Source organism: Gymnoscopelus microlampas (genome assembly GCF_963454915.1).
Source record: "Gymnoscopelus microlampas genome assembly, chromosome: 2".
Lineage (NCBI taxonomy): Eukaryota > Metazoa > Chordata > Actinopteri > Myctophiformes > Myctophidae > Gymnoscopelus > Gymnoscopelus microlampas.
The window spans coordinates 40873312-40898328 of NC_139939.1; the positions used below are offsets into that span (position 1 = coordinate 40873312).

General features: G+C 42.9%; 1 pseudogene across 1 annotated transcript in view; it reads left to right on the forward strand.

Moving 5' to 3' along the window:
• LOC311055221 overlaps positions 1 to 12034 on the forward strand; it is a 32110-nt pseudogene extending 20076 nt beyond the window's left edge. Inside the window, exons 8-13 of the transcript in view lie at positions 2252 to 2400; positions 7112 to 7198; positions 8406 to 8674; positions 9512 to 9677; positions 10116 to 10299; positions 11829 to 12034. The product of the transcript in view is annotated as an uncharacterized misc_RNA (transcript). The remainder of the gene's footprint in view (positions 1 to 2251; positions 2401 to 7111; positions 7199 to 8405; positions 8675 to 9511; positions 9678 to 10115; positions 10300 to 11828) is intronic.
• The last annotated feature ends 12983 nt before the right edge of the window (positions 12035 to 25017 follow it).

Sequence of the window (25017 nt, forward strand, 5' to 3'; positions counted from 1 at the left end):
AGAGAGGAGAGAATAGAGGAGGAGAGAGTGGAGGGGTTTAGGGACCTTAGGTTATGTGGAGTGGTGACAGTTTGAGGGTGGGTAGGGTTAGGTGGGAGAGGAGAGAGAGAAAGAGAAGGATATGACGTGGTGATCAGAGATATGTAACAGAAGGTAACAGAGAGGTTCAAGGGAGAGCAGGCTCTGGAGAACACAAGGTCCATATACATTACCTGCTCTGCAATTCCTGAAACATGGACATGCATGGTTTCCACCCAACAGCAATGAAAATGACCGTGTGTGTGTGTGTGTGTGTGTGTGTGTGTGTGTGTGTGTGTGTGTGTGTGTGTGTGTGTGTGTGTGTGTGTGTGTGTGTGTGTGTGTGTGTGTGTGTGTGTGTGTGTGTGTGTGTGTGTGTGTGTGTGTGTGTGTGTGTGTGTGTGCACATACCTGTACATATAAACACACACACGCACGCACGCACATACCTGTACATATAAACACACACACACACACAGTTGTCCTTCACATAAAAGTCAATGCCCCAAGTTTTTAATCTATGAATATGTAGTGAAATGGATATATAAAAAAATCATTACAGCTTGAGTGCTGGGTCTAATAGTCCATCTTCAAAGGTGTTTTCATGAAAGCATTTCTAATTGAATAGCAGAATGGGGAATTACAGGAAAACAGCAGGCAGCAGATAATATGTGACGTGTGACACTGGTGCTGCCTCATGTGAACATCAACCCATCCAAAATGTTTAAGCTCTATGATGAATTTGAAGCAAAAGGGATTCATTAAAAATACATTTTGCCATTGAGTTGTGGAGCCAGCAGTAGTCCTCTCCATCTAATCTACTCATGGCGCAAATGGACCAGGAGCTGACTCTGGAGAATCAACCTGTTGCCTTATGTGCCGCACATCCACTCACTCTTCTGAAAAAAGACCCTCACCTTGCACACTAATACCCCACAACACCCCTTTTGGTAAAGGTTCTTCAGACCCTGCAAGTCTCTGCACTAATATCATTAGAGGTGTACAGTACATTCCGGACATACTTCAAGGACGTGTCTGGCATACCTGTTGTGATACTGTGCACGTGCTTGCGAGCACACACACACACACACACACACACACACACACACACACACACACACACACACACACACACACACACACACACACACACACACACACACACACACACACACACACACACACACACACAAACTCACAATGATGCGCCTATGTCTCCTTTTCTGTCTCTCTGTCTCTGACTGTCTATATTTTTATGTGTTTGCCTGCCTGCCTTTCAGTTTTTCTCACTTTCATTTCTGTTTGTCTTATCCAGGGCTTCACACTCATTACATTTACACACATTCACACCCAGGAGCTTATTATATATAGTCTAATTTGTGCTCTGTTGTACGATGGCGTACCGAAAATAGCCAATATAAGCTCACAGTGCATCGTGGATGCGACACGTTGTGAGCTTATAGATCTGCTATTTTCAGTCCGCAACACCATTGTATGGTGAAGTATAAATCAAGCATTATACTGCTTGCCACGAGCATCTACACTGGAGCAGTTTAGTACCATGCTCAAGGTCTCTCTGTGTCACCATTTCAGAGATCCAGGGCTGTGGCATGTCCACTACTGCAGAAAACTGAGTTATATAGTTCTGGGACTGGCCAATGAACTACAAGGCCAACGTAGAATGCATGTGGAACATTCACAAGACATCCTGACCTCCAAATGCTACGATAATGGCCTGCTCATGAAAAAGCATGGTAAGTCGTGGTGCAAAATTACATCATTGAATAATTATGAAAATGACTTTAAACTGTTGTGGTATAAGCCTAATATGTAATGCAAATGATTAACCACTTTCAAGTTGGCATCCCTATTTTGGGGATGTCATTATTGTCAAACAATTTCCAAGATTTTGCTAAATCATTTATGTAAAAAAGAAACAATCACCGTCACAATCACTAGCTAGTACCCCAAGAAATGAGTCAGGAGAACGACAGGTTCATCTCCTGACATGTCTTTGTTACAACGTGACAAAGTATAGTGACAAAGGTATTAAATTTGACATAACATATGAAATTACATGTCTTAGAAAAGTAATTACTTTGTTTAACTGTACAGTGCTCTTTTCAAAAATTAAGTACAGTATATTATGCCCTAACCATACAGTATTATACTTTTTAATATCTTTTAATCCCATTTACATTTCTGTGGTACTACTCTTCCTGCGCCCATACAGACCGAGGGCAACAGGCTGCTGATGTGTTTCCATGCAGGCATTCCAGTAGAGGCCAAAGGTTTCAGGGCCTACTGGAGCACAGACCCTGACCAGCCAGCCCCCACTGAGCCGCCAACCCCACCCAACCCCTGGGACGACATCCCCCATAGGTAAGCCTTCTGTGGCCTTTTGAAAATGGAGAGCGTCCAGTCCACACATTTTTTTCTTTTTCTTTATAGAAATAGAATCAATTGGAAGGCTTGGAGGGAGACGGTAAGCTGTGAAGGTATTTCTGGTTTCACAGGCTGGTTTCACAGATGGGGGTACCTTAGCCGCCACAGTATTTCTGGAGACTTCTATGCGATATTTTACTTTAATTCATTCATTCATTCATTCATTCATTCATTCATTCATTCATTCAATCATGGAAAAGTGACTCACAGCAATGCCCTGGACTGCACAAATACCATACCACTGTACATACCACTGTCCTCTACCGTTAAGTTAAATGCCATGCTCACCACCACTCTGCAGTCCTTTTTGTTCATTTTCATCACACAAATATTTGCAGTTTGTCTGGGGATTCACACCAGCTGCTTTCCATCTCCCTCCAACCACCCGACAACTTATACTAACGTACCACTTGCAATGTAATGTTACGTAATGTTTCACATCGCGTGTGGCTTAGCTCTTATGGTGGTAATAACCATTATTGGATACTATAATACATATTTTATTGTGTGTCCAAAACCTGCAGTCATAGGACCTGAAATGTGACTGCAAAATCATTGGGCACAATTGTACAAGGATTTAGCTTGAAGATGCAGCGTGAAATTAAATCACTCAGCGAAACAGAGAGGTCTAGCCTCCTCTCCTTCATCCTAGTGTCATCATATCCCCTCTGCTTGCTGTGTGTAGAGTAGATGTGTGTGAAACAACAAGGTGATTTGATGTGCTGAGAGCACACCTTCCCTGCTGGCCGACTGTCACCTCAATTCTTTACCCATTCTTTACCCAGTAATGGGGTCCAGCTGGCCCCGGGGCCCCTGCCAAGAGAATTGGACAAAATAGTTTTATAGATGGACTCTGCCGCTGCCGAGTGTTTTTATTTTTCAACCCAGCCTTCTGCCCAGAGCAGAGAAGAGATGGATAAAAGAGAGAGAAAGATTGAAAGAGACTGAGAGATTATAGAGAGGACATGAGCGTAGTGCTGCTGTTGTTGAACACACTGGAAGCATCACCTCAGCATGGCAGCAGCAGCATCACAGCAATGTCTGTGTCTTGCATGCGTCTGTTGTCCACAGGCATCTTTTCTGCTGTGGTGATGAACAGCAGGCTTATACAGGAAATCTATTTCCACATTGAGTTTGTCTTGGATAATAACAATACATTATTCAAATGGTTCAATTTATTTCTACTTAGTTTAGAGAGTGAATGGTTAAAATGCAGCAATGTGAAGTGGGCCATCGAGAACTGTCACAGACTACTGTACATGGCCATGAAATCTCATTTGAATTAGGACCGGTCTTGTGCCAAGGTATTTATCCCTGTCACAATGTGTTGCCCCTCCCATATATAGCACTGCATTATGGGTCTAGATGTATGCCAAATGTTGTATGGCTGTGAGAATGTGTTCCCTACTCAATGCAATGCATTATATAGGAGGGGAAGACATTCTGATGGGGGTCCAAGTACAGTACCTTGGATATCAGCACAAAGCCTATATAGTCTATAGGCCTATTTATTGAAAATTAAGCCATTTGGCCCTAGAGGAGTCTTTTTCTGTCTGGGAGATGAACCAAAGTTGGCTTGCAGGGTAAATTTTCAAATGGGACCCCAATTTGTTTTAAAATGTTTTTCTTTTAAGCATACAATAGAGCTGCATCATCAACTGTGTATATTTTTTATGTAATGCTACATTAATAATCATGTAGTATTGGCATACGCTAGAGGTTCGGCCAACTACGCGGCCCTCACACCTACATCACACCACCAATCCAACTGATATGCCCATATATGGTGATCTCTCTCTGTATCTGTCAGTTCTTGTCCCTTTAACTTAAACTTAATAATACAGATAGTGGACTTCCCTCTATCCTAAAAGACAGTTTAACCAGTTAAAGCCTATATATCGTATTTAGTTGACTGGACTCCCGCAGGGGTCTATTGGCCCCCTCCTTGTTCCCACTACTAAATATTGTTGCAGAAAATAGCAGATGTACAAGCTCACAATGCATTGCAGCGCTATGCATTGTGAGCTTGTACAACTGCTATTTTTGCCAAATGTTCAACCCAGAATAGGAACACAAGGAGGGTTAATATGGTTAAACTCTTAGTTTTCAAAAGAGTATTTAACTGAAGTGATTATTCATCCATGAAGACCAAATATAAGGGAGAGTAGACATTTACTCGCGACCCATAAAAATGGGTATGCAACGTAAAAATTGGTCCCGACCCATTGTTTGGGAAACAGTTATGTAGAAGAACCCAACAACAATGTGTCCAATCCATCCATTTTAGCACAGGTGCAGAACAAAACAAGTTACAAAATATATTAGAAAAGGGCACTCTTGGAAGCGCATTTCTTCGCCAGGCTGAAAGGGTATACTTAGGGGGTATACTCCAGGGACCCTGGGGACCCTTGGGGGTCCCTGGAGACCTACAGACAAGGCGAAGGAAAATGGAAAACTGTAAAGCCACAGCCTGCATGCAAGATGTTGCACATGAACTCTGCAGCCGCACTGAGGCGCTCCAACACAAACACTCTGACATTAAGGGGTGCATTTCTCCTTTCCGACATGTCGCCTTTCCGACGTTGACGAACCCTATACCTAACCCTAACCCTAACCCTAACCCTAACCGCACGCGGAAGCCACTAGTCGGAGTGGTGAGATGTCGGAATGGAGAGTGAACACCGACATTAAGCTTCACTCAACAAACATCAGCACCACACTGCTGTTTGTCCAAAACACACACAATATCTCCTCTCCCACCGACGTCATGTGTTCATTTATCGACAACCGTACAGACTCCATTTTGTGTGTGTGTGTGTGTGTAGCGCAAGGGCTGTTAGCGTTAGCTCCCCGTCGCTTAACACCTACACTGCAAGTCACGCAATGGACAATTGATATGCATCTAGGCTTATTCCTATGTTAATTCTCTAGGCGTGAGCCCGGAGCCTTTGAAAACTTTGTTGAGGTGTGAATTTAAAGTAGTTTTAAATCTATGCGATTGCGTGTGCCTGCGTGTGCTCCTGGTCAAATAGGTTCCGGCACGGCGTGCAAGGCCGTCCAGTGAGCTAGATGGCTCAAGGGGGGCGTCGCAAGCGCAGCTCAACCGCAGCCATCTTGCCACAGTCATACATAACATTATGTCTATGGTGCATGTACTTTGAAATAACCACAGCGTGCTCAATTTTCATCCGATTTTCAAACGGTTTGGTGTGTTGTAAACACCAAAGTTGCAGTAATGATACTGCATACTCATAATTATAATCATGTTTTTTTTTTAATAACATTAAGTATGCAGTATCATAACTACATCTTTGGTGTTTACAACTCACCAAACCGTTTGAAAATCGGATGAAAATTGAGCACGCTATGGTTATTTCAAAGTACATGCACCATAGACATAATATTATGAATGACTGTGGCAAGATGGCCGCCATGTGGCAACGTCGTACTCCATTGGCCAGCAGCGCGGGTGAGTCATCTAGCCTTTATATAAATCTATGATTGCACCCCTGCTTGTGGCCAAAGTGACTTTCGTGTGAGAGCCTTGGGGGTCCCTGGAGACCTAGTGTGGTCTAGCTCTGAGATTAATGGAGTGAAAAACAAAAGGGAAAGATGCAAACGAATTGCGTGTGTACTTGCTTGTTGGTCACGTGACATGGAAACCTGGCAACCCTGGACCTGTGCGGCTCCTCCTGTGCAGAGACACAGGCACGGTTTTAACTCGAGTCGATAGTACAGCGAACAGCGTAGGACCCGGATGAACGACAGGACCGTTAGACCGTCCGAGGCACGACGGACGACCCATAGCCGCGCATGCGCCTTATTCCCAATTGTAAGATAGGATATATCACATTTGAGCATGTGTATCACATGATATCATATTTGAGCATGTATATCCACTTGCATGTACATGATGTATATTTGCAGCTGATCATGTCATAGTTCCTTTTATTAGTTTAATTATTGAATACCCTCCATACACTGCAACCTGGAAGCCTTAATGAGGACTATAAGACAACACCTTCTAAACACTGACTTGGTCAATGACCATGGGGAGGGTAAATATACGCAGGACTGGTGAGACCTTTTGGTGATTTTTATGTTTTTTATCTTTTGTAAACAGTTTCTACTTTTGGACAATATATGATTAGTGAGTTCTGTTACATACATGGATTGGGTGTATATTTCATCTATGTATTGCATCATTCTATTGTTCATATGATGTGTAATGTTCAATAAAGGTCTTTAGGGCAATGTAATTAACTCAACTCACGAAGACCAAATTTGTGGTTGAAACGTGTTTTGCACAGTAAGTGACAGAGCAGCAAGCTGTTATGCAGACCTTTCAGTTCTGTAATTACAGTACCCACACTCAGTGATAAAATGAAATGAGTTCCTTCAGAGCAAATATATCATCTTTAATGACAATAATACAATGATTTTCTATTAGTCTATTACTCTGTACTCCCTCATCCTTGCTACTCTGTGTGTGTGTGTGTGTGTGTGTGTGTGTGTGTGTGTGTGTGTGTGTGTGTGTGTGTGTGTGTGTGTGTGTGTGTGTGTGTGTGTGTGTGTGTGTGTGTGTGCGCGTGCACGCCTGCCTGCCTGTCTACCTGCAGTATGATGTGTTTAAGGTCTGGCCATCTAGCCGTACAGAACCCACATTCTTCCATACCTGTGGAGGAACTCTCATACACAAGAACTGGGTCCTTACAGCAGCTCACTGCTTCATAAAGTAAGTATTTCGGTCCTGTCATTTTCACATACCGTGCATATAACAGAAATTAAAATGAGAAGATGTCGTGTGATGGCATAGGGTTTAATACCTAAAATAATAATTAGAAATGTAAATTAAAGATTTTTATGTTTATTTTATATTTTTTATGAAACTAAAACTTTTGGATTGGGACTCAATTCTATCCTGACACTCAGCCTGAATTTTAATTTCGTTTCACTCCATTATTCAGTCTGAAAGGCCTCTCAATGCAGCCGATTTCTGAGATGGGGTCGTGGCCAAAGTTTTTTTTTCAAAGACTCTTTGGCGATTGGTTCATACTGGATTATCCCGATCCCGATTCGTCGTACAGATTTAGCCAGGCTAACTCAATTCTTCACTTCACTTCCATTCAAAGTTTGCAGCGAGAAACCAGAAACTTCCTTGAAGCCTATTTGCCAATCTTGCTGGGCATTTGTTTGGGCTGCGTTAGTGAGAGCCTGTGGTTTTACTAAAGGCTTTCTATGGTACCAGAGGGAAACCGTGTTAGAGATGAATCCCCAGACTTGGCTAATGGACCACAGTATGACTAGAGCCATACTGATGCTGTGTAGAGACTGTGTGCACAGTGTCTTATTGGGGGATGCAAGGACCTGGCTTTATCATCTCCACTGGGAAATTTGGATCAATGCATGATCCCGAGAGACGACATTACCAGAAAACAGTTAAATAAACAATGGAAATGCGTAAAAAAAAAACGTAATGGGGAACATAGGGTCGAAAGCCTATGTATTATATAATCTTTTGGCCTTTTTGTTGACATTAGACATTGACTCAGAGCCAGATCAAATTCTGTATATGCAAATTCATTCAGTATTACCATTCTTAGTTATGCTGTGCCCAGTCTGTGGTGGTCAATTGGGTCTTCGTCTTTCGATGCACACATGCACATCTCTATCCTTGAAATTAATTCTGCCAGAGGCCTCTCTCTTCTGTTATCTCACTCTCAGCCTTCCAGTTGAAAACCTCTCAGGGGAATGAACTGCTCAATCCCCTTTTTAAAAAGAGAAATCTATTTTCCTCACAACGCATAATAGTATGCTCTGTCAGCTCATATTGACCTTTAAAAAAGTCTTTTTTTAGAACACCCCGATTATTTCCATTAGCCGTGCATGGTGTGGTATCAGTATCGATTAACCTATTCCCCCCTGCCCCCCTTCCTCCCCAGCTATGCAGATGAGCTGCAACGCCGGCGCATGTGCCTTGGCAAACACAACCTGACCTACACGGAGCCCAGCGAACGCTGCTTCAACGTGACAGGAATCTACCGCCATGAGGGCTTCACCGTCTCCACCTTAGAGTTTGACATCGCTCTGGTCAGGTTGGACGGGGAGGTGACTCCTAGCAAGGAGATCTCTTATGCCTGCTTACCCTCCGTGGAGGAGGTCCTACCAGGGGGCAAGCAATGCTACACCTTGGCATGGGGAGATGAAACTGGTGCTTGTTATTTTGTTTTCATTACTTAAAAATGTGTGTGTGTGTGTGTGTGTGTGTGTGTGTGTGTGTGTGTGTGTGTGTGTGTGTGTGTGTGTGTGTGTGTGTGTGTGTGTGTGTGTGTGTGTGTGTGTGTGTGTGTGTGTGTGTGTGTGTGTGTGTGTGTGTGTGTGTGTGTGTGTGTGTGTGTGTGTTTGCATTTTTGCTGTGTTGATCTACTTCAAATGAGGCAAATTTGCATAGATCATAAAACATTCCTTCAGGTGCAACTGGAACAGCTTGCACGCTCTCTGCTGGAACAAAGGTGTAACTACTTCCAGTGTTGTATTATTTCCTCCAGTACTCCAGTATCAACTATAGACACCATTTCTTCTAATTTATACCTCAATGATTGATTTGTGCCATGGAGAGCCAACTGTATCATTCCAACTGCATACTAACCACATTAGTTCACTAATTAGTTCCCACATAAGTTGTTGAAGATGTACCAATTATCCTCTTAAGCAGTTACTTTATACTCATATGATAGTGTCGTGCAAAAGTTGTGAATATGGTCGATCTACAAGCTCACAACGTGTCGCAATTGAACACGTTGTGAGCTTGTAGATTAGATTAGATACTTTAAAAAAAATTGTATTGAAAACTTTTAACAATTTTTAAGATTTTTGCCTAATGACATGCCCAAAATAATGACGCCAGGTTGAAAGTGGTTAATGACCTCACCAGGTGTAGTCCTGAAATGGAATAAACACAACTACATATGGCCCTCCATGGCACATGACTGGAGTGTCCATAAATTAATTCCAAACCCATTCTACTTGTTTTTTCTCTGTTAACCAGGTGATTCCGTGTATTCTAAAGTGGCAGAGGCCCTGAACCAGGTGGCCTTGCCTGTGGTGCCGGGTATGCCACCTGTAAGAGGGCAGACTGGTGGTGGTTCCATGTTAAAACCTCCATGATTTGCTGTGGCTACACCCTGCCTGATGAGCTCTCGTCAGTCTGCCAGGTAAACACAGTTGTATTCTTGTAAAAACAATGACAAAAGTGCAACCCAGAGTAAGTGTACCCTCAGGCTGATAGGGGCAGCGTGTTATATAGCCATGTCCGTGGTTGGATACAATTAATATGTTTATCACATACCCATATCCTAGCAAATAGCATTTGATCAACACTTAAATTGAATAAATAGATTAACGTTACAGTCACTGATGAGCTGCCCTAGTGAATGAAATGATACAGTAGCTGGCATTTCAAATGTGGGGAGAGAGTTGGCTTAAATCATTACATTTGATTTTATAATATTATATTTCATATCAAAAACATGCTCATGACATTGTAACCTTTGAAAGGTAACTTAGTTAACGCACATTGACTGGTGGGTGCTGGGCTAAAGAGGCTTCAGTTCAAAAACTTACATTGTAACCATTGCCATTTTGTGAAACAGGGAGACTCAGGTGGCCCTCTGGTGTGTCAGGATACTACGGATGGCCCCTGGGAGGTGCACGGCATCACTAGTTTTGGCCCCTTCGGCTGTATTTGGAACATGAAACCCTCTGTGTTTACCCGCTCCTCTGCCTACATCCCCTGGATTGAGAGCGTCATCTGCAGAGACATGTACATTGAACACAGTACGTTTCCAACTTGTTCTTCTTTTTGTATAGGATTTCCTCTCTAGTCAGTAAGAATACTTTGAGGATTCTTACAGGGGGCCTCATCCAAGTTCACTTCGACTATGCATGCTCCTCATGGTACCACAACACCACTTAAAAACAATGCTCCAGACATCCCAAAACAAACTAGTAAGGCTACTTCTTGGCCTTGAACCTACAACTTACCTAACCCCTGCTCATTTTGCTAGGCTCAGGGTTGAGGACAGAGTACAGCAACTTGCAATGGACCTGGTCTACAAGATACACCACAACATTAAGATACCCATGTACCTGTCAAAGTACTTCAAAAACGTAAATGAAGTCCACAATCACAACACCAGAGGTAGCTCCACTGATCACGTCCAACCCAGATTTGGCACAAACAAGGGGTTGAATTCATTCTCCTGCTATGCAACAAAAATGTGGAATGCCCTACCATAAGTAGTGAAGGAGTGTAAAACTCTACTCTCATTCAAAACTGCCATAAAAGAATACCTTCAGGAGGCTGCAATTCAAAACTGGCCCGGTAAAAGTCATAACCTAGACCCCTAGCACATGTTTTTAGTTTTTCATCCTTTTTAGTTGACCTTTGAACTGTACTTCCATGTACTTTTTCGTATTGTAAGTGGGCCCCCAAATAATTGGCAAAAGAGCATTAAAAGTAGGGTAAGTGATTTTCCCTGGTTAAAATAAGTGTTAAATAGCTCTATATTCTGGTATTTATTGCTATAGAGTGTTTGTTCAGTAACAGGAGTCTCCATGTCTCTCCAGCTCTTTATTGAACAGAAAATGCATTTTCAGGTATACCAATTGTATCCAATTAGGATAGAAAAGAGAGACGGGGAGAACCCTGTCACTGAACAAACACTCTATAGCAATGATTACAATCAGAATGTATTAGTGTATAGTTCTTCAACCTTTTTTTAAAAAAAAGTTTTGTTTTAACCCAAAAATATCACTTACCCTACCTTTAAATGAATATAAAAATGGGCCCTGATCCAGAAAAGGTTGGGAACCACTGTTCTACTCTACACCGACCCAAACTCACCAGTTGAGGTTGTATTACAGCGGACATGGGGTTTACCCTCCATGCAGGTGCAGTGCACGCCATGCAGGTGGAGTGCATGCTGCGAGGAAAAATAGCACCATCCTATTTTATCATAGCCTGGGATACAGCCTGGTTTCTACGCGTTTTCTTTTTCTCACTTCGCGAGTCTGGAAAGCCTCTGATTGGTCTGTAGTCACTTCCTGACTTGCCTTCGTAATGGAAATAAAAAAGTCAAATAGGACCCTGGCCAGAAAGAATGAGTAGTGAAGTGAGAAAAAGACGAACGTAGCGAATCAGGCTGGATTCCAGGCTAATTTTGTCATGCTCCCCCATCTGTCTGTGTGTTTGTGGTGAATCTATATGAATGAATCTACATATTACCACGTATATGACAGTGTATGACCTATAATATATCGTCATGTGTCCCTTTCCTGTGCCCCCCCTCTCTTTCTCTCTCTAGCATCTGGCTGTGGTGGGCCAAAGAACTTGACCGGTACAGAGGGCACCCTGTCCTCCATGGGTTACCCTGGCAGCTACAGCAACAAAGGCAACTGCCAAGTGGAGCATGATCCAAGCACCCACTGGCAAAGTGGTCCACCTGCAATTCCACAACTTCTCCCTGTAGGAGAGCTGGATGTGCATCAACGACAAAGTTACCCTCTATGACACAACAGGCTCTCTAGGTACAGTATGAAATCAGGCCATGTGTGAATGTCAATCTGTGTGTGTGTGCATGCATGCATGTGTATGTGCGCATCTGTGCATGTAATGATATATAAGAATATATATAAGAATTTGTCAGCACCACTGCCTTAAACATGTGTAATGATATGAGCAAATCCTATTTGCCTACTCGATTACTTTTGCCTGTGTTGATCAGTACATACGTTGACTAGTAATGCCTAGCTAGCACACACAGAGCATGCGCAAGAATCTCATTCATTCATGTCTAAAAGCGCGCGAGTGAAGGTTGTTGTTGTTGTTGTGCCTCTCCTGTAACTACTACCAAGATTCAACCAGTAAAGAACCTCTACTCTTTCAATAACTTGTCTTCATTGAATGAACCCACAAACACAAAGTAATACATGGTGTCAGAACTGGATTGGAAGAGAAGAGTTTGAAAATTGGAACGATACACGGAATCCACGGAGAAAAAGGAATCTGAGGAATTCGTGGAATGTAAGATGATGCAATAAACCGGCTGAAAAAGACGACGACGTTACTAACCTTTGAGAACTGTAAACGGAGCAAGAATGGAAGCTTTACGTCCACCAGCAGCTCTTCAGCTAACAGGTAACGTGGCTGAAAACTGGAAGAGATTCAAACAGCGTTTTGAACTGTATCTAGCTGCAATTGGAGCTGATGAAAAGAGTGCTAAAATGAAAGCATCAGTTTTCTTGCATGTCGTGGGAGATGAAGCACTAGAAGTGTACAATAACTTCACCTTTACTACTGAGGCAGATAAAATGAAGCTACCCAAAATAATGGAAAAGTTTGAGGCTTATTGCATTCCAAAACGCAACGTGACGTTTGAAAGGCACAGATTCTTCACATGTGTGCAGAAAATGGGAGAAAACATTGATCAGTATGTGAATGAGCTGAGAAACAGAGGCAAGACATGTGAGTTTGGTGGATTGACAGAATCACTGATAAAAGACAGGATTGTGTGTGGCATCACAGATAATGGTCTGAGAGAGAGACTGCTCAGAGAGTCAGATCTGGACCTGGAGAAAGCCTTAGCACTGTATAGAGCTGCAGAGACAGTGAGATCTCAGGCTAAAGAGCTGTTAAGTGACGCTAGTAGTTGCAACGTGGATGCAGTGAGAAAAGACACACACAGATTCCACAAAAATAAGACCTTTGATGTGAAAAAAGGGGCAGGACAACCATACAAAAATAAAATGGCCAATCAGAAATATTGTACTAGATGTGGTACACAACATCCACCTAAGCAGTGTCCTGCATATGGGGAAAAGTGCAATAATTGCAATAAAGACAACCATTATGCCCGTTGCTGCAAGAACCAAGCACAGAAAGGCAAGGTAGATGCAGTTGATGACGAGGATGAAGTAGAGGAATTCTACGTGGATGCTGTAAATGATGATGAAAAAGGAGAAAATGATTGGGTCACAACACTGAAAGTGAATGACATACATCTTCCATTCAAATTGGATACTGGAGCAAAATGTGAATGTCATGTCAGAGACTGATTTCATGAAAATAAGACCCAGACCAAAAATACATAGAGGAAACATTAAAGTGACAGCCTATGCAGGTGCAGATATACCAAAGAAGGGAAAATGCATTGTCAATGTGACACACAAAGACAAAGTGCACAAGCTATCGTTTATCATAGTACCCAGGGATGTGCAGGCCATACTAGGATTGTCAGCCTGTGAGAGACTACACCTGGTGAAGAGAGTCTTTGTCGTGGACAGAAAAAAAGAGACTATATATGATGAACTCATGGAGGAGTACAAAGACCTGTTTCAGGGTCTAGGCTGCCTGCCAGGAGAACACACTGTCAGAGTAGACAAAAGTGTGCCACCAGTCATACATCCATGCAGAAAAGTCCCATTTGCTCTGCAAAAGCAACTGAAAGCAGAATTGGACAAGATGGAGAGCCTGAACGTGATTCAGAAGATAGATGAGCCGACTGAGTGGGTGAGTTCCCTCGTTGTAGTGGACAAAAAGAATGGAAAACTCAGAATATGCCTGGATCCAAGAGATCTGAACAGAGCTATTAAGAGAGAACACTTCAAGCTTCCTACTCGTGAAGATATCATGGCACAGTTTGCAAATGCAAAATATTTTAGCAAGCTAGATGCGTCTTCAGGATTTTGGCAGATGAAGCTGGACGAGCCAAGTTCAAAACTGTGCACGTTCAACAGCCCATTTGGCAGATATAGATTTCTAAGACTACCATTTGGTATTGCTTCAGCTCCTGAAGTGTATCACAAAACAATCAACATGATCTATGAGAATGTAGAAGGAGTTGATACCTCAATGGATGACATCATTATATGGGGTGCCACCAGAGCTGAGCATGATGAGAGACTGAAAGCTGTGCTAGCAGCAACAAAGAAAGCAAACCTGAGGCTGAATAAAGAGAAATGTCAGCTGGGTGTGACAGAGTTGACATTCGTGGGAGACATTCTGAGCAGTGAAGGTGTCAGACCAGACCCACGAAAGGTGTCTGCTATTGAAAACATGCCAAGGCCACAATGCAAAAAAGATGTGCAAAGATTTAATGGGATGATCACATACATGGGAAAATTCATACCCAACCTGTCAGAAAAAATGGCCCCACTGAGACAACTAACTGAAAAGAACATAGAATGGCAGTGGAATCATGAGCATGAAAAGTCATGGACTGAACTGAAGAAGCTGCTCACAGAGGAACCGGTCCTGAGGTTCTATGACCCAGACAAACCTATCAAAATACCATCTGATGCATCACAGAGTGGGCTCGGTGCAGTTCTACTACAAAAATATGAGGACTGGCAACCTGTAGCATATGCATCACGTTCTATGACAGACCCGGAAACGCGATATGCACAGATAGAGAAAGAGCTGCTCAGCATCACGTATGCCTGCGAGAGATTCCATCAGTTTGTGTCAGGACAAGTAATCAGCGTGGAGACTGATCACAAGCCCTTGATTACGTTGTTCCAAAAGCCACTAAATGACTGTCCACTCCGCATACAACGAATGATGATCAGGTTGCAACGCTACTCACTAAACGTTGCATACACCCCAGGTAAGCTGATGTATACAGCTGACACACTATCCAGAGCTGTTGACCCAAAGGAGCGTGCAAACACTAAACTGGATGAAGATGTGGATACCTACATACAAATGATCACAAGTGCACTGCCAGTAGCAGATGCAAAGATGGAGTTCATACGGACTGAGACTAAAAAGGATGAAACACTGAAACAATTGAGTCAAATCATCAGAGATGGATGGCCCAACGTGAAACAAAACTGCTCACCAGACACAGCAGAGTACTGGAACTACAGGGCTGAGCTATCTGAGGTCGGTGACATAATTTACAAAGGCAGTAAGATTGTCATTCCAAAGAGCCTGAGAAAGGAGATGCTCAAAAGGATTCATGAAGGACATCTGGGAATCGAAAAGTGCAAAAAGAGAGCACGCAAGGTGATGTTCTGGCCTAGAATAAATCAAGATGTCACAACTGAAGTGTCAAACTGCACAATATGCCTCAAATTTCAAGAAAGTCACCCTGCAGAACCACTACACCCACACCAAGCGCCAGACAGACCTTACCAGAAGGTGGGTGCTGACCTGTTTGCATGTCAAGGTAAAGATTATCTTGTTGTCACAGACTATTACTCCCTGTATCCAGAGGTCTGTAGACTGAACACCACCACTGCAGAAGCAGTGATAACATGCATGAAAGCCATATTCTCCAGACACGGTGTGGCTAGTCAGGTTTTTTCGGACAACGGTCCACAATTTGCAAATGAGAAGTTCAGAACCTTTGCCACAGAGTGGGACTTTAAGCACACAACCTCAAGCCCACACTTTCCACAGTCCAATGGATTAGTGGAAAATTCTGTCAAAACAGTGAAAAAACTGATGTACAAGGCAGCAGACAGTGGAACTGATTTCTATCAAAGCCTGCTGGTATACCGCACAACGCCACTCGAGTGTGGTATGTCTCCAGCCCAACTCCTCATGGGACGCCTGCTGAGATCAAACTTACCCATCCCAGAGAACCTGCTCAAAACAAAAGAAGGGGAGAAAGTGAGGATAATCAAAGAACAACAGAAAGAAAAGCAGAAGTTCTATTATGACAGAGGAACACGGAACCTACCTGAACTACACACTGGTGACCAAATAAGGTTCAAAGACAAGACAAACACATGGTCACAGAAAGGGACTGTTCTGAGCCAGGTCCAACCAAGATCATACACCATTCAGACAGAGGAGGGCGCTGTACTACGCAGAAACCGCCGAGACCTTCTCAAAGGACCAGCCACAGCAAGTCAAGGAACAGAGACTGTTGAACAACCTCAGCAATCAGTCAGAAAGTCCACAAGGAATGTGAAACCAACAAAGAGACTGGTTGTGACCATTTAATGTTTATTTCTTTATTGCAGAGTGATGTAAGGAAAAAGAAAACAAGAAAAAAAAAAAAAGTAAAGAGTGAATTGTGAAAACTCTGAATTTGTTTATTGTGACTTTAAGTTTGTTGTAAGCAGCTAAGAGTGTGATTTGTGTATACTGTTATACTGAGTTGTGAATACTACTGTTAAAATGCAGAGTGCAATTATTAATTTCATTTGATAAAAGTAAAACTTTTATTTTAAGAAAAGGAGATGTAATGATATGAGCAAATCCTATTTGCCTACTCGATTACTTTTGCCTGTGTTGATCAGTACATCCGTTGACTAGTAATGCCTAGCTAGCACACACAGAGCATGCGCAAGAATCTCATTCATTCATGTCTAAAAGCGCGCGAGTGAAGGTTGTTGTTGTTGTGCCTCTCCTGTAACTACTACCAAGATTCAACCAGTAAAGAACCTCTACTCTTTCAATAACTTGTCTTCATTGAATGAACCCACAAACACAAAGTAATACAACATGTAGTGTTGTTGTTAGTAGGAATAAACACAAAGCACCTGGGAGGAAGTGGACTAAGAAAGGGGAGGAGCCAAACCAAATTCCCGTTTCTACACAAAAAAGGAGGTGCTCCCAGAGGCAAAAATTATCAATTTTTTAAACGAATGGGTTCCCAGATTGGTGTGCATGTATTTGTGTTTACTCATGCGAACATGTGTGCATATGTGGATGTGCATGGCTACAAATAATCACATTAGCATACGTGTGTGTGTTTACGTGCATGTGAGCAGGCGCGCGTGTACTACGTGTGCACATGTGTTTATGCGGTGTACAGTATATATGTGTACATAATGGCCTCCATTTTCCTTCTCAGCTGCTGTTTAATTTTCTGGGTCAGTCGATTCATACATTCTATTCTCACGGCCATATCTCTTCCCCTGCACACTCCACGGTGATTGCAACAGACGCCTATGATCTAAATGGCATTCCAGAGTCAAGCCGTTGTCGGGTATGTACACAATACAGTATACATACACACTGACAGGCTTAGCTGTGAACCTGTATATCACTGGCCCGCTGTGATATGCAGCATTTTATCCTCAGCCATGATAAATCCTCAGGCATAATAAAGGTTTATACCGAGCTGTGGGTGCTGAAGCGACGTGTTGTGAGCTTGTAGGTCTGCTATTTTCGGCACGTGACGCGTCGTGCGACGCAGTATGAATCGGGCTTAATGCACATGCTAATGAGGCAAATGATTTCCACACTTTATGGTTGTGCTTTACAGTGTGAAACATGAGTTGTTAAAAGTATTCTCAGCAGAAGCGCTCTGTCAGGTATTATAATAAGAGGTGTCGGCAAGACAGTAGCAAAACAAAGAGGCAGTGACACAAAATAGAGCTGATAGAGCTTAAACGATAAGACTAAACTGAGATATAGTTTAAGAAGGCATTCCAGATATTACGCAGCGTGGCTCGAAAAATACGCTCTGGTTAACAGGTTTTAACCCCACAGTTGTCAATGTGTTCATCAAGGGACATTGTCTCCTAAATGTCCTCCTGTAAATGTAAAATGTGCAGCTGATTCCTTGAAAGGTTGAGCAGAATATATACACTGCAAAATACTCCATTTAAACAATCTCCCCTCCAGGCACCTACTGCAGCTGCACCCTCAAGGGAGCTGGTGAGCGATGGCGAGATGCTGCACGTCCACTTTTACTCTAAAGACAGAGTAGTAGACACAGGCTTCATAGCTACCTGGAAGGCAGTGTCACCATTTGAGGGTAAGATTAGCAGATCTACAAGCTCACAATGTTGTGAGCTTGCAGATTCTCAAATTGTCAAAGAGTCGGCAAAATGAATAGCGGGTATAGCGGCAAGCCCAGATTTGACCTCCAGGCGATGGCAGCTTCACTGTTATACCGCCGTTCTGGCTGTAGTCTGTTCTCACCTAGCAGGCCGAGTGGTCCGCCTTGCTGGTAACGAATCACCAAGCGGGCCGCTTGTACCGAGCGTTCCGAGAAAAAAAGGGTCCGGTATTTTGTTTTACCGAGCGTTCAGGTTACCCTCTATATTAGTCTAGAACCCTTTTTAGCTTCCAAGTATTTGGAATTCCAAGTATTTGTTTGGAAGCTAAAAACCTCAGTGATAAGTAATGTAGCCTAGTTATTATATTCTGCATCCTATATTAAAATTGGAGAATGGGCTATTAATACATAAATAATGATTTATTTATTGAGGTCCGGTCAAGGCCTACAGTGTGTTGATCATTAATAGTTTGCACATTAGTTATCTGTTTAGATAGCTTATCACTCTGATGGGCCCAAAGACCATGTTTACAGACTCTAGGGCCATTCACACTGAGCACTGAATACATGAATACACATACAATACTGAATACATGTGACCGTAGGTCACATGTATACAGAAGAGGGCTGTTACGGCATTTTATGTGAGCTGCAGTGGCAGGGGGTCCTCCACTGGGGGCGCCACCACTTTTGCATCCGTTCTGGAGCACCAGGAGTGGGTGGTCCCCGGGAATGCCCCGTGAGCAGCTCCGTTGGGGTGGTCATTTGGTAATTTGTCCACATGTGCTCATTTTTTACACTTGGGGGTCCCCGAGGCAGCTGGGGGTCCCTGGAGCTCCGGGGGTCCTTGGAGGGTGTAGTTTGGCAGGTAAGGAGTGTGTGTGCAAAATGTAGCATGGATCGGGGCAATGGGTGCGGAGATATGAGCAGGGCAAGTGGATGGCAGAGTTCACACCAGCTATTAAAAAAAACTATGGTGAACAATATAGTTATAGTTATCTTTATATAGTGCTTTATATAGTGCTCAGTGTAAATGGCACTTAAGAGCCAAACACATCTTTCTAGGAAACGTGACAGGGAAAGGCCCTGGACTATCTATTAATAATGTATTACCAACTAACACTGGCTTGAGGGCTCAGGTGAAACTTCTCCATGTGCTTCCCTCTATTATGTTTCTCATTAATCAAGAAATCCATGCCACATTATTAGTCAGGAGTCAAGCTGTGTTAATTCAGTTCAGGTTTGCTTTGTGATATTTTAATCAATTTGGGGGGAAAAAAATAAAAGGAAAGATACACTCAATTAATCTTTGGATATACAGTAGATAATTCATGTTTCGAAATGAGACTTGAGGGAATAGTTAATATGTTATGTTGTGAACTAAACCTGTGGAGGGAAATTAAGTATCTGGTTTAGAGTCCCAATAACTATATGTTCAAATTTTTAACACAAAGCAGCAAATGAAATTGCACTATCCAAGGATGTTGAGTAATGATGGATCTGGCTCGTTTAAAAGAGAAATGTGCTTTTCTGTTTATTGACAGAGAGGAGCAAAGCTGAGCGGGAGAACTATTTGGTAGAATTCAAACCCAGGCCAATAAGAGGGCATGTTGGGGTCTTAACCACAAAGCTATCAATGCCAGGTGGCAGTTTTACTTCTTGCCTGCTAACACTTCAATTCAAGTTCACTTCTAGTGACATGACTACAGCAGCATGATAGTATAATGATTTATTGCTTGAATGCCGCTTGATAGGTGTGAACAACTATCTACTGTATTTTAAGAATGATCTTGGTATCTGTCATCATGTCATATTTTAGCGTGCCATATTGGCACACTACATGAGCTGTACAGAGTGCAGGCCCTCCGAGGTCACTGATTATCTCTGGAGGAATACAATAACAGCTCACTGGATTTAACTTGACCATCTATGACAAAGCAACAACACCTCCAGCGACGCCGGTCAGAGCCGAGGTCAAAGTGTTGTTCGAGACATTTGGACGCTGTTTGTCCAAGATAAACTGTCACACCATCACCTTGCCATCATCTATCTCAACCTATGACAAGGCCTGCTGTCATCGTCAGAGCTGATGGGATAACAATTTCTTTGTGTATAACTATTGTGATCATTGACCGTTTAGTCAGAGATAGATATGTTGCTATACGATGCCTCGTGCATTGATTCTCCCTCTTAATACAATGTCAACGTTTTAACTTTTTAACCAGTCTGTGTCTGTTTGATTCCGTCACATCTTTCTTACTTTGGGTTTTCAGCTGCTTAACTAGAAAAAGTACATAGAGCAGGAATTTCATTCCCTTATCAGCTCTGTCACCGCTATTGCCCCCTTCCAACAGACACGCCACGCCATCCACAATGATCTTTAAGGTGAGTTCAAGGTACATCCCGTGCTGTCAAAGTTCAGGTATACTTTCCACTCCACTCTGATCTTCATAATAAGTTGGCTGGAGAGAGCTGGCCAAGCTTCACTTTGGCTCACACGTCTTGCCAACATGAAGCCCATGGATATGGAGCATCAGAAGGAGAAGCCCCGTGGCTCCAAGGGCCTGAGCACCCTGGAGAAGTTCCTCATCTTCCTGTTTGTGGCCATGACCGGAGCCTGCATTGGCCTGATAGTTGTATACTTCACAGAGAAGGCAGACTCTAGCACTGATGAAAACGGTGAGTGTCCCATACAGAAACTTCTTACTTAATTTTGGTTGAAAAAAACATTTTTTTGTTAAAAGGTTAAATCACTATATTCTGATAGTAATCATTCCTATAGTGTTTGTTAACTAACAGGGGTCTCCCTGTCTCTTCAGCTCTTAAATAAACAGAAAATAAAATTTCAGGTGGGCTGCAAAATTTCAGCCAATCAACTCTAGTCTATAGCAATGAGCACTATCAGAATATAGAGCTATTTAACACTTATTTTACACAATCAAATCAACACATGAGTTAATATGGATACCTTTATTAAAGAAAACACACTAAGCATCCTTTATACACAACAGCACTGAGAATAAGATGACTTCATATTCAGTATAACACTTGCCTACATAGTAAGTAAACAGCTGCAGTAAATGTTTTGTCTTACTTTTTGAGTTGGCCACTATGCGCCATCTCGTTAGTGGATGGTCTTTATACAAAATGGATATTTGAATGTATTTATCATCGTTTTCGTACTCTGGGTCAATTGTACTTATATGTCACCTGCGGCGTGTCACCTCTAATCTGGTAAGATTAGAGGTGACAGACAGGTGATAGATTTATTGTGGTCAAGGGCAGCGTTATCACGCTAAATCTTTATCAGTCCTTACAGCAATGATAGTGTGTAGAGGGCTCAACTTTTACACAGCCTTGCACAGTCACCCTGCATATCTTTTGCATTACACTTATTAAGTACAAGTTGTAATATTAAGTACGTTGTACTTAATAACATGATTAAGTACCTTGTACTTAATAACTAAACTAAACTAAGTCTTATTTGGGGCCCCGACTCACAGATTGGCAATCGCCGAACTAAACTATGGCTGCGTTCCAGGTGGCCTGGTGGACTCGGGTTGCGGCAATCCACAGGAACTGTCTGGAGAGTCTGGAACCTTCACCAGCTTGAACTACCCCAACAGCTATGGCGACGGCAAGAGCTGCGTGTGGCACATCACTGTGGAGGCTGACAAGGTAGAGTGAATCATCAACCAAAAACATTGTTCCACAACCTTTCATCAGTGAGTACTCTGGGTATGCTTGACATGCCCCCTCCCTTTACTTCACCATCACTTACCATCACTCAGGATGGCAGGAGCCTAAAGCAATACTTCTCAAAGTGGGGTCCGGGACACCCAGGGGTCCTTGAGGGGATTCTGCTGCTTACTGGGCAATGTCCTTATTACTCACTCAATATTTTTCTATATGCCTATTCGATAAAAGAAAATTGTGAACAAAGAAAGGAGAGTAACTAAGTCATTGTGTGTGACATTAAAATCATTTTAAATACATTTTCATTGAACTATTTCACTACTCACTACTCACTACTCCTATTCTATTGAGTAGTGAAATAGTTCTAAATGTTGGTATTAGGGACCCAGACTACTGCTAGTTTTATGTTCTACAGTGTAGAAATGTGATAAACTACAGTGTAGAATCTACGCTGTAGTTTATCACTTTTACCTGCCCAAAATAGGTACAGCAGGGTTAAAATGAAATAAAAGAATGTGGAATATCTGGCCTATGATCTGGAAGATTGAAGATCAGCTATATGTTTGAAATATAGGGCTTAAGTGTCATGATGATGGGGCTTATATAGTGTCATATATTCAAAATATATTTTTGTATGTTTGCCTCCCAGAAAGACATTAAAAGTCTGGAAACCCCTGATCTAGAGAATTTGTAATGGAACAATTCCAACATATGGGCCTTCCATTAATGAACACAAACCAGCATCCCTGTTGCTTTTATAGTGTGTGTGTGTGTGTGTGTGTGTGTGTGTGTGTGTGTGTGTGTGTGTGTGTGTGTGTGTGTGTGTGTGTGTGTGTGTGTGTGTGTGTGTGTGTGTGTGTGTGTGTGTGTGTGTGTGTGTGTGTGTGTGTGTGTGTGTGTTCCTGTGCAGTGGGGAGCTGAAGTGTGTATCTAGTGTGTGTGTTCCTGTGCAGTGGGGAGCTCCAGTGTGTATCTATAGTGCGTGTGTGTGTGTTCCTGTGCAGTGGGGAGCTCCAGTGTGTATCTATAGTGTGTGTGTGTGTGTGTTCCTGTGCCGTGGGACGCTCCAGTGTGTATCTATAGTGTGTGTGTGTTCCTGTGCAGTGGGGCGCTCCAGTGTGTATCTATAGTGTGTGTGTGTTCCTGTGCAGTGGGGCGCTCCAGTGTGTATCTATAGTGTGTGTGTGTTCCTGTGCAGTGGGGAGCTCCAGTGTGTATCTATAGTGTGTGTGTGTGTGTGTGTTCCTGTGCAGTGGGGCGCTCCAGTGTGTATCTATAGTGTGTGTGCGTTCCTGTGCAGTGGGGCGCTCCAGTGTGTATCTATAGTGTGTGTGTGTTCCTGTGCAGTGGGGCGCTCCAGTGTGTATCTATAGTGTGTGTGTTCCTGTGCAGTGGGGCGCTCCAGTGTGTATCTATAGTGCGCCAACCAAAGGCCAAGCCTTTCTTCTGTCAGGTTAAGCATGGAGGACAGCTTGGCTGAATGCAGTAGCAGTTCAGCTGACAGATGGCTCCCCCCCCCCCCCTGCAACACAAATACCTTGTTTTCTTTCCCCTTGCCAGCACGTCTTGCATTCCTGCCTTCCTGACACATCTTCTCTCTCTCTTTGTCTACCATTTGCTGCTTGTTGGACATGCACAAACACATGTGCGTGTGCACACACACACACACACACACACACACACACACACACACACACACACACACACACACACAATACCTGTGCACTCGCGCACGCACGCACGTGAACGCGCGCCCACATGCACATGCACATGCACATGCACATGCACATGCACATGCACATGCACATGCACATACAATCCATACATCCACACACTCATTCAGCCTCTTTTAGCCTTTTCACTCATGTCAGCAAATGCTCTCATTATTCATTCTTTTCAAGGACAGAAAACACATTTGCGTGCACGTTTGCGTTGCAGGTTGTCCATCTGTGGTTTGAAGAGTTCGCTTTGGAGGACACCAAGCTCTGCACAGCAGACTTCATCACATTGAAAGATTCGCTGGGAATCATTGGTAAGGCAAACAACACATCTGGTAAAGACACTTCCTTAACCACTTAAAGTCCTGTATTTTTCATTGAAGGGTGAATAGCAAAAATAACAGATGTACAATGGGCTGCGCTGTGAGGTGAGCTAGTAGATGTGCTATTTAAATGTTTATTTAATGTTTTGAAATTCTGTGTAATTAAAAACTAAATATAATGACATGCCCAAACAAACAGACAGACAGACAGACAGACAGACAGACAGCCAGCCAAGCAACAACATGTCAGTAGTAAAAACACAGCAATATGTTGTGAAGGTTGTGGAGCATGTGAATGTGAGCTTGCCAGACCTTCACACCTCAGTCTCCAGAGAGAGGGAGAGAGAAGAGAGACGAGACACCCTTTTATTCAATTCATTCTCTTTCGCACATACTCTCTTTCTCTCTCTCTCTCTCTCTGACACACTGATCCATCCACACACACTCCACTAGTCAGTCTCAAAGCAGGCCTGGTCCACTGCACTGTTCTAGTTCACTCGCACGCACGCACGCACGCACACACACACACACACAGATAGATACAAGAGAGATGTATTCGCTCCACTAATTTTAAGGTCTTGACTGCAGTGTACAAAGTAGCCTCTGAAATGTTTTTGAACTTCTCAAACTTGACTTCATTCTGACTCAGCCATGAACAAACCACGGCCACGTCACTATGACAACATAAGCAAACCACGGCCACGTCACTATGACAACATAACCATAAACAAACCATGAGTCATATATGGGCACAAAATGGACAAGGACTGACAGATACAGAGATCTCCATATATGGGCATAAAGGGACAAGGACTGACAGATACATAGATCTCCATATATGGGCATAAAGGGACAAGGACTGACAGATACAGAGATCTCCATATATGGGCATAAAAGGAACAAGGACTGACAGATACAGATATATCCTTATATGGGCATATCAGCATGCCGATATATGGGCATATACTGATGACATCATGGATCTCCATGGGCAACAAGAACAGACAGAAACTGAGT